The following is a 16992-nucleotide window of genomic DNA, read 5'->3' as shown; positions in this document are numbered from 1 at the left end:
ATAATAATATTGTTCATTATTTTCTGATAGGAAATCTACAGTTATTATTATCTCTGAGTCCCATTCTCCTTACCCAAAAGAGAAAATTAATTTATGAACATCACAATTTAAAGGAAGAACATTAAAAAGAAAATCACTATTGAGTCCTATAAAACATGACACAGATATGACACCAACATTGAGTGTATGCTTTGCTTCAGTTTAAAGGAATATAGTTGCTCTTTATGTGAGAGAGCAACTAGAATGCATTGAGTTTTGTGCAGGGGCCAATGAGGGGCAAGTTGAAAGTCTGTGGGTAAGAATTAAGGGGCAGGCTGGTGTGGGTGATACAGTTGTGGGGGTCTACTACAGACCTCCAGATCAAGATGAGGAAGTTGATGAGGCTTTCTACAGGCAGTTGAAAGCAGCCTCACAACTACAGGCCCTAGTCCTTATGGGAGATTTTAACTACCCCGATATCTGCTGGAAGACTTACACAGCCAGCCTTTCACAGTCTAGGAGGTTCCTCCAGTGCATTGACGATAACTTCTTAATGCAAATGGTGGACAAGCCAACTAGAAGAGGAGCGCTCCTGGATCTTGTATTAACTAACAAGGAGGGCCTTGTTGAAGCAGTGGTGGTCAATGGCAGCCTTGGCTGCAGTGATCACGAGATGGTGGAGTTCAGGATCCTGTGTGGAAGGAACAGAATACCCAGCAGGATCAGAACCCTGGACTTCCACAAAGCAAACTTTGGCCTCCTTAATCAACTGTTAAGGGAAATCCCATGGGACAGGGAGCTAGAAGGTAAAGGGGCTCAAGATAGCTGGTCAACATTCAAGGATCACTTCTTGCGAGCACAGGATCAGAGCATCCCAATGGTTAGGAAATCTAGTAAGGGAGCTAGGAGACCTGCATGGTTAAAAAAGGAACTACTGGGCAAACTCAAGTGGAAGAGGAAAATCTACAGATCATGGAAGGAGGGGCTGGTCACTTGGGAGGCATATAGGTCTGTTGTCAGAGGATGTAGGGAGGCAATTAGGAAAGCTAAGGCCTCTTTGGAACTTAACCTTGCAAGTCAGGTTAAGGATAATAGAAAGGGCTTTTTCAAATACATAGCTAACAAATCTAACACTAGAGGCAATATTGGCCCTCTGATGAACGAGGTGGGAGCCCTGGTGACAGGATATAAAGAAGGCAGAGGTGCTGAATGCCTTCTTTGCCTCTGTCTTTACTCCTGCAGGATTTCCCCATGAGCCCCAGATTCATATAGCCCCAGAAGAAGTCAAGATAGAGGAGGAGTTTGCCCAGGTAGATGAGGATTGGGTTAGGGATCAGTTGAGTAATCTGGACATCCATAAATCGATGGGTCCGGATGGAATGCACCCAAGGGTGCTGAGGGAGCTGGCGGAGGTCATTGCTAGTCCACTCTCCATCATCTTCGGTAAGCCATGGGTAACAGGAGAGGTGCCTGAGGACTGGAGGGTAGCAAATGTCACTCCAGTCTACAAGAAGGGCAAGAAGGAGGACCCGGGTAACTATAGACCGGTCAGCCTCACCTCCATCCCTGGAAAGGTGATGGAACAACTTGTTCTTGTCACTATCTCCAGGCATATCAAGGATATGGGGGTCATCAGGAGCAGTCAGCATGGTTTTATCAAGGGTAAATCATGTTTGACTAACCTCATAGCCTTCTATGAGGAAATTACTAGGTGGATAGATGATGGTAGAGCGGTAGATGTGGTATACCTTGATTTCAGTAAAGCATTTGACACCGTCTCCCACAGCATCCTTGTAGATAAGTTGATCAGGTATGGGTTTGGTGATCAGGTAGTGAGATGGATCAAGAACTGGTTGAAAGGAAGAAGTCAGAGAGTTGTAGTCAATGGGGCAGAATCTGGTTGGAGGTGTGTGACCAGTGGAGTCCCTCAGGGGTCGGTACTGGGACCGGTGTTGTTCAACATCTTCATCAACGACCTGGATGAGGGTATAGAATGTACCCTCAGCAAGTTTGCTGATGACGCTAAGCTGGGAGGAGTGGCTGACACACCAGAAGGCTGTGCTGCCATTCAGAGGGACTTAGACAGGCTGGAGAGTTGGGCGGGGAGAAACATGATGAAGTTCAACAAGGGCAAGTGTAGAGTTCTGCATTTGGGGAAGAAAAACACCATGCACCAGTACAGGTTGGGGGCTGACCTGCTGGAGAGCAGTGTAGGAGAAAGGGACCTGGGAATCCTGGTAGACAGGAGGATGACCATGAGCCAGCAATGTGCCCTTGTGGCTAAGAAGGCCAACGGCATCCTGGGGTGCATTAGAAAGGGTGTGGTTAGTAGGTCAAGAGAGGTTCCCCTACCTCTTTATTCTGCATTGGTGAGGCCGCATCTGGAGTATTGTGTCCAGTTCTGGGCCCCTCAGTTCAAGAAGGACAGGGATCTGCTTGAGAGAGTCCAGCGCAGAGCTACAAAGATGATTAAGGGAGTAGAACATCTCCCTTATGAGGAGAGGCTGAGGGAGCTGGGTCTCTTTAGCTTGGAGAAAAGGAGACTGAGGGGTGACCTCATTAATGTTTACAAATACGTAAAGGGTGAGTGTCAGGGAGATGGAGTTAGGCTTTTCTCAGTGATGACCAGTGATAGGACAAGGGGTAATGGGTGGAAATTGGAGCATAGGAGGTTCAAGGTGAATATGCGAAAAAAATTTTTTACTGTGAGAGTGACAGAGCACTGGAACAGGCTGCCCAGGGAGGTTGTGGAGTCTCCTTCACTGGAGTCATTCAAAACCCACCTGGATGCATTCTTGTGTGATGTGCTCTAGGTGACCCTGCTCTAGCAGGGGGGGTTGGACTAGATGATCTTTGAGGTCCCTTCCAACCCCTAAGATTCTATGATTCTATGATTCACCTCATTTATTACTTTTGTAAATGTCAGTCCAGATTCCATAGGGCCATCAGAAGAATTGTAGAATGGTTTGGGTTGGAGGAGATCATCTAGCTCCAACATGCCTGCATGGGCAGAGACATCTCCCACTAGACCCGGTTGCCCAAATCCCAACACACCCTGGTCTTGAAAACATCCAGTGATGGGGCATCCACAAATTCCCTGGGCAACCTGGTCTGGTGTCTCACCACCCTCACAGGAAATAATTTCTTCTTAATACCTAATCTAAATCTACCCTCTTTCAGTTTAAAACTGTTACTCCTCATCCTGTCACTACATGCCCTTGTAAAAGGTCCCTCCCCAGCTTTGCTGTAGGCCCCCTTCAGGCATTGGAAGCCTTCTCCTCCAGGCTGAACAACCCCAACTCTCTCAGCATTTCTTCACAGGAGAGGTGCTCCAGGCCTCTGATCATTTTTGTGGCCCTCCTCTGTCTGGACTCATTCAAACAGCTGCATCTCCTTCCTCTGTTTGGGGTTCCAGCATTGGACACAGTACCCCAACTGGGATCTTGTGAGAGCAGAGTAGAGGGGGAGAACCACCTTCCTTTACCTGCTGGCCATGCTTCTTTTGATGCAGCCCAGAATACAGTTGGCTTTCTAGGCTGCAAGCATACATGGCCAGCTCATGTTGAGCTCATCAGCCAACACCCTCAAATCCTCCTCAAGGCAGTTCTCAATCCATTCCCTGCCCAGACTATATTTGTGCTTGGAATTACCCCAACATATGTGCAGGATCCTTGCACCTGGTCTTGTTGAACTTCATGCTGTTTGCATAGGCCCACCTCTCAAGCTTGTGCAGGTCCCTCTGGATGGCATCCCTTCCCTCCTGCATGTTGATCACACCACACAGCTTGGTGCTGTCAGCAAACTTGCTGAGAGTGTACTCAGTCCCACTGTCCATGTTGCCTACAAACATGCTTAACAGTGCTGATCCCAGTACCGACCCTTGAGGAATGGCACTGGTCACTGATCTCCACTTGAACATGAAGCTGTTGACTGCAACTCCTTGAGTATGACCATCCTGAAAATACCTTATCCACTGAGCGGTCTGTTTGTCAAGTCCATGTCTCTCCAATTTGACAAGGATGTCATGTGGAACATTGTCAAATGCTTTGCACAAGTCCAGGTAGATGAAGTCTGTTCCTCTTCTCTTCTCCACCAATGCTGTAACGGTGCCTTAGGATCTTCTGTTTCAAGACTAAAAGAGATGGTGGTAGTCCTTGAGTTTCTGTGAGATAAAACATAAATAATTGATAGACTGGAATAAGTTTTTAAAAATCCACAGTCCTGATCCTGCTGTTCCTGTTGGGTATCTTGAACTATTGGGATATGCAACTACAGATTTTCTTCTAATTTTCCAAAATATAATTCAATTGCTTCATTGCTTTTCAGACAGAAATTTCATGTGAAGTTCAAAACAGTGCTGGAGGTACTTTTAGCAGTTTATTAAAATTAAATATCCATCCCTGCATTTTTAATAGTAAATATTAAAAAATAAAATTAATGTTGCAAAAGAAGCTTTTATTTCAGTTTATGTACTTCTTAATGACAGATGTTTTGTATTGTTTAGATTATCATGTTCAACAAAACTGTGCACATTTTAAACATTAAAGGAAATCAAAGAAGTGAAGAATTACATATTGAAAAACAGATCACTTTTTAAATTTTTCTTTTTAAATTTAATTTTAAAGCAGATTTTTCCTTGCCTTTTAAAATGAGGATGTTAGGTCAATTCCTCTTTATCTGTAATAAACAATGTTTCACTGATCATCTCCTAGAACAGACTTTTTTTGGTTGACTTTTACAGATTATTAACATGCTCCCTTGCCACGGCAGTAATAAAAATTCTAAATAATGATTTGAGTACAAATTGTCTCGTTGACCACTGACAACTAATACACAGAAGTGTCAGGATAAAATAAAAGTGTGACTTACATATGTTAATCTGGTGTAATTTAAATTAATTCTTTGGTCAATCTGATTTTGAGGAAGTCTGAGAGCTACATCTCTCTAATACTTCAAAAGAACTTCTCACTGTTTAGCATTTCAGCAAAACAAGTCCATGCTTCCTACTTTGTTATTTGTTTCGGACTCATTATACTCCTCAGGGATAAGTTCTGCTACTTTTCCAGTTTTCTTGACAATGAAAGTCAGAAATTGTTTCTGGCTGCAAACAGATGGTGTCTTTTCTTTTATGCAACTAATAGATGCAGAGCAAATATGCTGCAGTTAACTCTTACTTCAGATGTGACTTCCTTCCACAGCCTATACTAATTCTACCCAGTTTCTCCTTCCAGAGATAATTAGGTTCAGTTGCCATAATCTTTGAATAAAAAACATCTGGCAGTACATTTAGCTTCATTGCAGTTGGTACATTCATTGTCAATGCATGAAAGAAATTAATGTCAAAAATTTGGCCCAAAAAGTATTCTGTGTTTTTGTAGGTATCTAGCCAGGTATGTTTCTTATTTTCTATCAAGGGAATACTAATCCACTTTGAATAAAATGTGTTAATTCAAAAGAGCCAGCAAAACATTGATTTTTGCTTCCAACTCTCAGATTAGTGATTGGAGCACATACAATTTCAAGATCAATTTGCCAGTTTTTTTCATTTTATACATGAGGCAGAAATGTCACACAACCTAAACTAAGGCAGGAGTCAGTACCCTAATACAAATGGTTTTTAGATAAGTATTTACTGTTTCGTCAGAAAAAGCTGAAAGGACACATCTGGTCAGTTTGTGGAAAATTTGCTAAAAGGTCATGAAAAATTACTTTTTCTTAGGTTAAGGACTGCTGTATATACTTAAAAAAAAATATGCTAATTTTAACACAACCTAAAAGCATTTATGTGCAATTTTTATTGCTTTAATAAGTCTGTGCAGTTTAAGGTTCTTAAAACATCTGTAGTAAATGCGCAGCATGATTGTTCCTTGGCAGAGACAGATTTATATCATCAGTCCTAGTTTTAAAGAACTTACCTGTCCTTTTTTGACCCCACTTGAGAAGAAATAAAAATGTGTTGTTTAATTGGCAGTTTCATTTTTTCAAAGGTTTGTCATGAAAGAGAACTATTCTGAACCCAATTATATCTCACAGGAAAAAAGATATAATCTTTTGGACACATAAGCCTTTCTCTCAATCTAAATCAGCTGATTATAGACTGCAAACTATTATTTTTTTTTTTAACTATATGTAATTAAATAGATTAAGTAAAAGGACTTTGGGGTTTTTGTCCTGTATGACTATATGACCATATTAGTATCTGAGTTTTGTAAAAGTTGATTTTTAGATGTAAGAATGTTAGAGCAAAAAGAATTACGATTACAAGTACATCAATAGTTAGTCTGGGTTGCAATGAGTTTTGAAATCTCAGCAGATTATGAGGGAAAAACTTATAGTTTCAGTGAAAAAGGAATCTTACTTTGTTATTCATAAGAACTATCAGTATGATACTTACACCAAAGCAGAGTGCTAAATAGATTGAGAAATTAAAACTGTTCAAAATCCTGCTATAAAATGTAGCTGTGTGAAGTTTTCTTGATTAATGTCCATTTGGTAAGAAACTATATCCAAGAAAAAAATGCAGAAAGGGCCTTTTTAAAAGCACTATCAATGGTTATGGAAAAAAGAACCAGCTGTAGAAAAAAGCGGGTATTATCTAAAACTGTCTTAATTATTATTGAAAAGTCTGAAAACTTTTATTTTTATAAGTGTTTGCAAATATCACAGGCATTTCATAGGTATCTTAGTGAATAGGCTTTGAAGCCTGAAGGATTATATGCCAGCATAAAACCAGCACAGTTGAAGTGTGCTGGAAACCCTAAGATTTCCTCTGCTACTTACCCAGAGCTAGAAATCATTAGGTAGGCAGTTTTCTTTAACTTAACATAATTACTTTTTTAATGTTAGGTGGCACAGGTCACACCATAAAATTGTCACTTATATAATAGTTTATAATTATTTAAGGAGAGCAGAATCTACACGTTTTTGCCAGACATAGGCAAGACTGAAAAACTACTAAGATGGCAGCATCTTAAAGAATTTTTTAAATATATATTTAATCATACTGGAAAGGAGGTGGCTTTTGCATTTTAAAAGGAAAAGGTGGCAGTATGCACATGAACTCTGTTTTTACAAGCATAACTATCACATTTCTTTCATCTTTCTTATTTAGGGTTACTATTTTTGGCTGAGAAACTTTTTTAATTAATGCTTTGTTTTATTGTTACTATTCTTAACTAAATTTCAAAGAACCAGGGTGTATCTCCTTACCATTTAGACAGTTATGTAATCATTAGAAGAATATTAATTACTGAAATTACGTGATGTTTCCATACTGTAATTCTGGAGGATGTGCATTAGTCTTCATTATTTTTGTTTCTTCCAAAGTCAAACTCAGAGGGAACTTACATTTAAGAAACTATTTCAGAAGTATGCAAAAAGTATTTCCAATATAATAGATACACAAGCAGAGCAACATTTAATGCAACAATTTGCCCTTACTTGGTATCAGGGCAGACGTCTGTCCCACTTATGATCTAGAACTATACTTGCTGTGAGAAAAACCAGAACAAATGGATCTATGTAATTACAGATGTGTCTCCTGGGCTCACTACTGCTTCAATAGACCTAAGAGAAGTGAGCCCAGGAGGTGAATAAGCACTTCCTGAAGACTAACTGCTTACATATTGGAGTTTAAACCCTGTAAGCATCAATAATATAGAATTTAAGCATAGACCCTCAGAGCTCATCAGTTTTGTGCGTTTTCCTGAAAAGTTGAACAAAACAGGTACATTTTTCACCAGACTGGAAAATATGAAAAAAAGTAACAAAACTCTAGGCTTTTCTGAAGCAGTTTCAAATCCTCTGAAGTTAATGAGAGCTTTCTCCACTGACTTTAATAATGTTTTTCATTCAGTTCAGAGTGTATTTTCATAATAGACTACTAAAGCACTCCTTAATTGAATAGTTAAAAAGAAAAAAAGAACTAAAAAGTGAAAGCCAAGGTTTTTGTAGCTTGTAAGTGTGAAAAGAAGTATCCTTATTAAAACGATGATTAACCTTCGGTGTAAATAATCAAAGTGGATTCTCTTTCTACTAGCATAGCCTGGGTGACAGATTTTAACTACATGTTATTTTGAAACTGTCAACATGTGGAAGTTAATGAGGAGAAGGAATTTATTTATTTTATTGTTGCCATGCTTACAGTGGCTCTCTCCATTACCTCCTGTATGGCAAAGAAAACATCCTACTAAGGAAAATTTTAATGCATTGTATCTTAATACAGTTCCAAAGTAAAATAAATTCCATTTCACAGCAGGACTTTTACAGCAGAGTAGGAGTGCTCTTCTGGAGTGTTAATAAGAGAAGTTCTGTCATTTCTCATTCTAGCTCATTCCACATTTATTTACCTACGTGGACAAGTCCCTGTTGAAACACAGCTTTCTTTCCTTTTTTTGCCTTTTTTTTTTTTTTTCTTTTATGTATGGACAACTGTTAGATTATTTCCACCTGTGATAAACAGAAAATGAGACAAAGAGTAGCTTCTAACCTTGAGCTCACTGAATATATGCAATTATTGATGAAGAAACTAAACCAGTATTTTTCATTACCACTGATATTTTCATGGTTTTTTACTGAATTCCAACAGTATGCCTTGTTAATGCTGTTGCTGGAAGTACAGATTAAGTGGTGTATTTTGCAAGGCATTCTAAGGTAAATTCTGCTATGTTGACATTATTTACACATCTATTAACAAGTGATTCTTTGGGTAGTGACAACACAATTGTAGCCACAGTCCATCACGGTACTACTATGAGCTCTGCTGCCTACTGATACTGGGGAGCAAGGATTGTTGGAGAGTTGAGGTCTTGGGTTTTTTTGTTTTGATTTGATTTGATTTTAACCCCTCTAATACAGATGATTCTGCTACTCTGAGACCTCTAGTCTGTGGTTTTGCATAATAGCTCAGTTCCTCCTTTCTGTCTGATGTGGACATGGATTCTGTAGCTTTTAAACTCAGGATACTCAGGAACTTCTGACTGGTTGAGAACATTAATCTACAATGAATCCTTTAAAAACATACTATCTTGTAACTGCAAAATATCTTTATACCAAACTAGTGACTAATTTAACCCTCATAATTGATCTGATCACTTCTGTGTTTCACAGAACTCAGCTGCCTGAAGCCCTCTTTGTACAAAAATCTTGGATTCCAGTTCTTTTTCCTTGAAAATCTAATTAACAGTATTCTTTTAAATAAGAACATTACTTTCTGTGAGCAATTAACTGAAATTCAGTCTGCTTTAAACTTTTCAATATAGCAATGAATATTTATAAACTTAATAGAACTTCATCCTGGTAGGCGATCCCTTTAATCTTATTTGAAGCAGTGTGGGGCCAAGTCTCACTGGATTAACATCATCTTTTCTCTTGGCATACACACACACAAAAAATAATTTCCTTGAAATGAAATATTTGACCAACTGATATCCAAATCTATGACAGTTCAAAGTCTGTTTCAGTAAAACTAGAGTGTATGTATCCATATTATCTGTGGCTCCATGCTGTGATTCAACAATGATCTCTCAAGCTCATATGCACTTTTCTACATCATAAGCACCTGGGTGGCTTGCAAATATCAATAATTGAATAAAAGCTACAGTAACTGTGGTCTTAAAATGTAAGCTAAATAGAGAAGATCTACTACAGAGAAAAAAATAAAAATTAAAAGCAGACATCCAAGAAACAAAGAAGCAAGCTGGAACAGAACCAAAGAAATATTTTCAGTATTGAATTTCCTGTCTAATTTTACTTTATCTCATCCATGTGAAAAGTCATCATTATGAAACTGCTTTTGAAGTAAAATCTGGTTTACATTCTCAAAACAAATGGAGATTGCAAACAGTCTTCTAGTTATTTCCATATTACTGCCTCATATGCAAAATGCATGAGAGCTGGTTTTACTGCTTTTTTTTTTGCTTTTCTTCTCATTAACTCTGCCATCTCATTTGTGCTTGAAGAACTGTCTTGACTAATTTTACTATCTGCTTTTGACACGTTTGCTGGATGAACTCCTTCTGTTATACTTCTCTGTATTTCTACTTGTCTGAGTCTATTCCTTAATATTTTCATATGTCCTTTTATTCCGCAGTCTTTGTGTTGTGCTTTCACTGTGGGTGAAGACATCCTTTGTGAAAAATGTCTTCTTTTTAATAAACTCTCTTGTTTTTGCAGGTGATTTGACAGTAGCTGCCTGTCAAAAAGATAGGTGGGCTGCAGTTTGATTTCCTAGTGTAAAAAAAAGGATTCTGATTCTTAGGATCATCACGATTACGTTTTGTGTAAGAGATGATTTTGATACGAAGGGCTTTTCAAGAGTAACAAAACAAGTGTACAGCACTCATTTATCCCTGGGAGAAGGGGGTGTTTTAGGCCATTCATGTTCCCAACGAATCTGCACGTATTCTGCATGTTTGATGCATACAGAGTGTGTAAGATTGGTGAACAATCTCACCCTTTTTCAGAGCTACAAGAGAATCTGTTCTCACAACTACTTTGAAATAGAAGAAATCTCAAATGGGTAATACAGTGACACAGCCCAGCCCAAAACCTTGCAAATTGAGACCACATACAGAAGAGTTTTGCTGAAAAACTTAGCTGATGAAGACAGACTAACCAGGCTTGAAAGGGTTGGATACAAAACCAAGCGTCATTCTAATAAAGGTAGAAAGAGCGTGTAGAACTTAGTTACACTCTGGGTTCTTACAGAACATGTCATGAAAAGTAGACACCACTTGACTTCAGATACATATAACAGTGTAGTGCTGTACACAACTGTATACACTATATTGACAATCACCAAAGATACCTGTGTGTATCCTTCCATTAAACTGCAGTTGTCAAATGGAAGCCAAGCTGTTCTGTTTTGGAGTTCTAGGGGCATTTCATTACAACCTCCTGTAGAGGGTATATATCTTTTCTCAGCTAGTACTGTGCAACTATAAAGGTTGTAGTTCACACAGAAAAAAATCTCTTCTGAAAAGCTCAAATTCTGTAGGGTTTCAGAAATGCCTTAACAAATTATTTTTGTGTTATCACACTGTCACTGCCTTTGCAACTGTCAAATCAGTAGTCAGTACTAAAACCATCATGTACAAAAATTACCCATTTTGCAACCAACATTCAATTTGAGTTTGCAAAACAGCTATGTGAAATACAAACTCTGAGAAGGATTTTTGCTTCCTGAGATAGTCAGTATATGGACTACAAAATGCCACCTCATCTCTAGATGTAGCTGAGTAGAGATGTTCAAGAAAATGTGCAAGGACAAAACAGCTGATACTGTGTGCAGCTTCTGTAACGTTGCACATGACCTTATTTTTTCCAGTATCTTTACAAATTGTGCAGATACTGTTTGGTTTGTGGGGGTTTTTCCTTCATCATTCTTTCCTTTCACTGCAGGTCACAAGGAGGGAGAAGAGAAATAACATGGGAACATCACATGTTACATGAAATGTTATTTGTGGCCTCTGCATTACAAACAGATCTCTCCAACACACAGGTGTTGGTTGCCTGGTTGCCATCAGGAAAGTAGGGGTAGCAATTTGGTGATGAAAGTGGTAGAAAGTGGAAAAAGAAACAGGTATTTTGTGGGTGTAAATGTAGGATTTGTATCATTATTTGCACAGCAACACCATGCAGTGCTTACGCCAGCACCTACTTTTTAGTTAATTCACAAGTAAATTCCAAAACATTATTTTTCCTGATGAAAATCAAGTGTGTAAGGTAAATTAATGTAATCTATCAGATTTTTTTCTCAGATACACAATTTTTAAAAAATGCTTAACTAATCCCATTCTACTAGCACAACTCATATTTCTCTAATGTGTAAGGCATTTCTCTCACTGTTAAGCTATCAGTTCTCAGATTTTGGCACATAAAGGAGGAACTTTCCAACATACCAGACTTTTATTTCAATATGTCATTGTTTTATTGGAAATGACATCTCTCTTCTAAATAGAAAAAAAATATAAATTTGAATATATTTAATTGATACATATTTGTTTAACAATGTGTTTATTTTTCCTTAGTAAAACCAATAGCTCTTGCACAGAGTACCTGCACAGACTTTTGGCACAAAGGTCATTCAGGATCTTTAAATGAAATATTTCAGGTTTAAGAAACTGGATTTTGCTAACAAAAGAAAGATTCACAGTAAAAAACCCTCATCACCACTACCAGGTACAGTTACAGTAAGATGGTTTGTAGAATATATCTTGATTCATACTGTTCCAGGTAATGTTATCTTAACATGCAATGAGATCTTTGCCAAAAGTGTAACTAACATTAATTCCACACTACATGTCACCCAAATCTAAACTGAATGTCAAAGTTATGGGTTTGTTTTGGCTTCTTTCCTAACACTGGCCTACAAGTCACATTTCAAAAATTTGCTTTAAATAGTGAAGGTATAAAGCTTTTCAGAATTTAAAAAGTACTTAAAAAATGTACAAGGCAGACTTTCTAAGATGTGTTATTCTCACAAACCAGCATAAACCTGATCTGCTGTCTTCTGGGTCTAGGGTAGTTCCCTTTGCAGCCTTAATGAAGACGGGAATATGAATTACCCTTCTATATTCATAATATCCATAAAGTTCAGAACTTGACTTTTAATAAGCAAATACCATGAACTAATAGGTAAAAGTGGTCTCAGACACTCTTAAAGAGATGTTGAGAAAAAGCTTCTTTTAGGAAAGTTTATCTGCTTGCCATTTTGTAGATAAACCTGAATTTTGATTATTTCTGTCTTGAAGAAGAATGTACATGCATCTTTCTTTCAGTTAAAAACCAGAGAAGATAAAATAGCCATAGTCTGATGAAGTTTCTCCTAGTTTACCTTTATCACAATCAAACTTTTTAAATTTAGCCTTAAAATTGTTGCTTCCCTAAGAAAGCAAATCTTCTGTAATGTTTCCCAATAAAGCAAAGCTCTAAGTCTAGTTATTGTGTCCTCGTTTCCTTTACCCCATACCTTCACATGTACTAGCTAATACTTAAAAAACTAGGCAAATTGATAATATAATAACTTCCACTTCTAATTCTGTGTTTTCTACATGGCCACATACTTTACATATACTATTCAAATAATTTTTTGTTGCTTTCAAGGACAAAGAGGATAAATGTGGGGGTTTTTAGTATCCTGTACTGTAATGCTTCTGTTACTGATTTGTTTTAAATTGATTGCATAGACAAAGTCCCTGGAGATCTGAATTTTTTTCGCCTTTAATGCAAGTCTGTTGTTATTGTCAGTAGTCCTTGTCCAATTCCAGTCATAATTCCGACAAGACTATTACTTTGACTGATGTTTGATTTTGATAGCAAACCAGTGTGTCATTTTATTACTAAAAATCTGTGCATTTTATTTCCTATAATTTCTCTAGTGATGTTCACTAACTTATTTCAGATGCCACAGTGTTTTAAAACTGCCTGGAGGGATGACTGTCCTTATTTTCAATTGTCTTTTAAAAGGAAAAAGAATTCAATAGCTGAATGCATTTCCTTTTTATTTTTACCCTATGTAGTAGAACAAATGTATCATTTTAATGAGCATCTTATAATTGCAACACTTAAGATTCTCAAAACATAATTCATCATTATTCTCTTTGCAGTTGCCAAGGTGTTTCAATCAAATTATTTTTTTAAGTTTTATTTAGGAAGTTTATTTTAATGTTCATTGTTAACCATGAATAAGACAAAATACACAGTTTAATTTTTTATGTACACTGTTATATATAAAAAATTGGATTTTCTACTGTAGCTAATTATAGTACGTATTGTGTTAAGAATACACATTTTAAGAATACTTTCTTAATACTAATAATTCTATTAAATTCTTATTTAAATTTGAAGCATAATTGCTATTATGATGCTCTATCAGAAAACTTGTTCTTGGAAATTTAAAACTAAACTAGAAACATTTTGCTTCTCTATGTGTCCTGAACAAAAGTTCAGAGAAAAACAAGAATATATCAATAACAGAAGAGAGATTCACAAAATCTGAATCCCATTTGTGCATAATAAAAAAATACTACAATGTGTTTTTTTTCCTACAAACCTCTCTCTTGTCTGACTGTGAAGTCTAGGACAAAAAGTTTGTGTCGTATTCTGTGTATACAACATCTAATCATAACTTGGGGTTCTTGTATAAAATAAGATACTGTCTTGACAATCTTTACAGGAAATAATAAGCAAAACCAGATATTGTTATCCCAGAAAAGCACGTCCATGTGTCTTCTGATTTTTACTTAAGCATTTTTATGATGTGTTGATATTTAAATACTGATTTTTTTTTCTTTTTCTTTTTTAAGGACAACTAATGACCTTTTCATGCATTTATGGTCTTTTCTGCAGTGACCTCAAGGAAATTTTACTGGAAAGCACTGATTTACAGTTCCTGTCAAACGAATTTGAAGAAAGGTAACTCCCATAAATACTTTGAGGATGTAAGTGCTATAATGAAGATAACACAAGAAGAAAGTTGAAACCTCGGGTATGCTACCCAGTTACAAACCCTCTAGTATTATAGATTCCTGCTTTGTTTCAAAACTCCAGTAGGATATACATGAAAGATATACACAATCTAACAGTTCTTAATTAAATTTTCCATTACTATTACAGGCAGTAATGAGCAGGAAAATACAGTATGAGCAGGAAAACTCTTTGACTCAGATGGGTCACGTGAGATGTCTAATAAGTTTACACATCGTTAGCCTTTCTTCAGTTACTTAGATTTCCATCTACTTTGAACTTGTTATTTTAGGAGTCCATTGCATGTGCTTATATCTTTTCAACTTCAAACAGATTACCTCTTCCAGCTTTCTACAGAACTATATGTTTTTACCTTGAGATTACTTTTCTACGGGTTAGTGAAATCAGTTTTCATTTTAGTACAACATTGCTTTTTTTGCATTCAAAGCCAAAAGACAGCATAGAAGTAATCATTTTGGTGTGACACCATTATATATCACATTAAAACTGATATTTTAGTATTTTTCCAACTGCATTGACTTTGCTAATGCTATTGATATGCTAGCAGATATGTTTCTGCCTGAGAAGCGTATTTAGGGGTGCTGGTTGGACTTGTAATACTCTTGGGCATGAATCCAAAACATAACGTAAGCTTTGCTTTCTTTAATGCACCTATTACCATTTGCAATTCTGTAGTCTATGGGTTTTTGTGGATATCATAAGGCTTCTCTGCTTCTCTCCTTTGAGTAAGTGAATCACAGAATCACAGATTTGCTGAGGTTGGAAGGCACCTCTGGAGGTCATCTAGCAAAACACCCTGCTTAAAACAGAATCAGCTAGAGCAGGTTGCTCAGGATCATGTCCAGTTAGGTTCTGAATAATTCAAAGGATAGAGACTCCACAGCTTTTGTGTGCAAATTGTTCTGGTGTTCAATTACCCTCACAGTATTTTCTGTCAGCATTTTCTGTCTTCCAGTTTGTACCCATTGCCTCTTCTCATGCCACCAGGTACCACTAAGAAGAATCTGTCTTCTTCACTCCTCCCATCAGGTATTTATACACATTGACAAGTCCCACCCTGAGCCTTCTCTTCTCCAGGCTGAACAATCGCAGATACATGGAACAGAAGGATTATCATGTGATCTCTGCATAAATACTTACCCCCATCTTATTTTACAAGCTTATGCAGCAAATTAATCTGAATTACAGAATCTACAGATTACTGTCTCTCTGGAACCAGTAATTATGAAAGGTTACCATGAGTAGAAGATAAAACTGAATTAAAATTTTGACAAGGAAGACAAGCAGAAATCAAAAGAAAAGATTGAAAAGCAATAAAATCCACAGCTAAAAAAATTACTAGAATTTTGGAGACACTACATTAAAAATTAACTTCCAGGTATTTTTGTTATTCATGTAGCATTTGCAAGTGACATATTATTGTTAAAATTAAGAGTCCCAAGGGAAGTTATATAAAACAGTAAGTATGAAGTGCTGGTAAGCTACAGTTAAGGTAAAATGAAATTGTATACTTTTACAAATGCTATTTTAAAAGCTCCCCATTATAAATTAAAAAATTAAACTGAAGAAATTAAGACAATGATTTATTGAAAATTAGATCAGTCTTCCAAAATGTTTTCAAAAGTGCTAGGAATCATTTAGAAATTAATGCAGAAGATATCCTCATGCTATTACATGTTGCACATTTAGCTCCTTGCAATTTCATTCACTGTTTCAAACAAGACATGGTTGCATTAGAAATGCAGAGATAAGGATGATGAGAGATACTCTGCAGTTTCCAAGTGAAAAAAAAATTCTCACATTAAAAAGCCTAATTGACTAGCAATTTTGAGAAACATACAAACAGACAGATGCAGACTCATTAACAGAGTGAGCAAAGCAAGTATTTGCTAGTTTTTGTAATGTGCTAGAAGAGCATCCATTGAAATTATACAGTGAGACTTTTAAAACAGGAATTCTTTGCCAAATGTGTAATGACAGTCCAGATAAAGTGATGACTGCTAGAAGCCAAGGGGACACATGATGTAAAAAATACCTTTGCACTTGTCCTGTTCCTGTGATTCTTTTCCTTAATACCTCTGTCTGTTCTGGCCTCTGTCAGAGAAGAAAGAATGAGGAGGAAATCTTCCATGACCATTCTTTTCTAACTTTGTATGTAAACTACTCTGGGAAAAAAAAAAAAATCCTGCAATGTTACAAATAAAAGCTTGATCCATTGAAGTAAAATGGCCGGTTTCTAGTTATGTATTTCAGAAAAGAAGTTTCTATCTTCACAAGATTTCTGAGTTTCCATCATGAGTATGGTATTCCTGGACAATTAAAGTATGTACTGGAATTAGTACTTTCATATTGAAAACAAGTATTTGAAGACATACTCATTGAAGTAATTTAGTGTTGTTGATACATTCTTCTTATCATTTAAACATTTACTTTTAAATAGGTATGACTGTTTGGTTCATTGTATTCAGTATTTCCAGTAGTAGTGAGGATGAAGACAAAAATGGTTAAGCTGGAGAAGAACAATCA

The sequence above is a fragment of the Apus apus genome, chromosome 4 (genome assembly GCF_020740795.1).
Source record: "Apus apus isolate bApuApu2 chromosome 4, bApuApu2.pri.cur, whole genome shotgun sequence".
Lineage (NCBI taxonomy): Eukaryota > Metazoa > Chordata > Aves > Apodiformes > Apodidae > Apus > Apus apus.
The sequence above is the reverse complement of the archived record's forward strand: the minus strand, read 5'-3'. Positions refer to the sequence as shown.